This window comes from Mustela nivalis, assembly GCF_964662115.1.
Source record: "Mustela nivalis genome assembly, chromosome: 8".
Classification (NCBI taxonomy): domain Eukaryota; kingdom Metazoa; phylum Chordata; class Mammalia; order Carnivora; family Mustelidae; genus Mustela; species Mustela nivalis.
Genome location: NC_139027.1, coordinates 26,019,303 through 26,020,478, shown reverse-complemented (window position 1 = coordinate 26,020,478; position 1,176 = coordinate 26,019,303). Strand labels below are relative to the sequence as shown.

The 1,176-nt window shown below is 43.1% G+C and overlaps 1 pseudogene across 1 annotated transcript; it reads left to right on the top strand.

The window, feature by feature from the left end:
* Nucleotides 1-270: 270 nt before the first annotated feature.
* Nucleotides 271-784, top strand: LOC309870998 (large ribosomal subunit protein uL23 pseudogene; annotated as a pseudogene). The gene has a single exon. The product of its transcript is annotated as a large ribosomal subunit protein uL23 pseudogene (transcript).
* The last annotated feature ends 392 nt before the right edge of the window (nucleotides 785-1,176 follow it).

Genomic DNA, 1,176 nt, shown 5'->3' with positions numbered 1-1,176 from the left:
TATATGTTACTACATGAATGAACCTTGTAATTGTGATTGATTCCTAGTGAAAGAAGCCAGTCCCAAAAGACCATATATTATATGATTCCATTTATATGGAATGGCCAGAATAGGCAAATCCATGGAGACAGGTGCTGGGTGGAGAAGAGAAGAGGAGTGATTGCTAAGTGGTCTGGGGTTTATTCTGGGGATGACAAAAATGTTCTAAAATTAGATTTTGGTGATTGCACAACCCTGTAAAAATCACTGTACACGTGCCCTTTTACGAAGATGGTGCCGAAAGCTAAGAAGGAAGCCCCTGCCCCTCCCAAAGCCGAAGCCAAAGCAAAAGCTTTGAAAGCCAAGAAAGCGGTGCTGAAAGGCGTCCACAGTCACAAAAAAAAGAAGATCCGCACATCACCTACGCTCCGACGACCCAAGACTCTGCGTCTCCGAAGGCAACCCAAATACCCTCGAAAGAGCGCCCCCAGGAGAAACAAGCTGGACCACTATGCCATCCTCAAGTTCCCCCTGACTACAGAGTCAGCCATGAAGAAAACAGAAGACAACAACACGCTTGTGTTCATTGTGGATGTCAAGGCCGACAAGCACCAGATCAAACAGGCCGTGAAGAAGCTCGATGACATGGATGTAGCCAAGGTCAACACCTTAATCAGGCCTGATGGAGAGAAGAAGGCATACGTTTGGCTGGCCCCTGACTATGATGCTTTGGATGTTGCCAACAAAATTGGGATCATCTAAACTGAGTCCAGCTGGCTAAATCTAAATACAGTTTTTTCATGATTAAAAAAAAATCACTATACACGTTAAACAAGTGAACTTTATGGTATATAAATTACATCTCAATAAAGCTGTTCAAAATTAAGGAGAAAGGAAAAAATATCTGAACTTCAGCTTTGCCTCATTCTTCTTGTCAGACTCTGCGTTCTAGTAATTACCATTCTTGGGCTAAGCCAAATTCTCTCTGGCTCAATAATAGTTTGACACTTTCCCCCAAATTCCCAGAGCTAATGAAGAGTGCAGTGCCTGCTCACTTTCCCCCAACTTCTTTTTGTTCTTCCTGCTGTTAACTTCAGCACTGATTTGCCTGGTCTCAGTCTTACTCACTACCGTATTTTCTGATCCTGCACTATTTGTTCTCTGGAAGAATTTACTGCATGCTCCTTAGACTTTCAT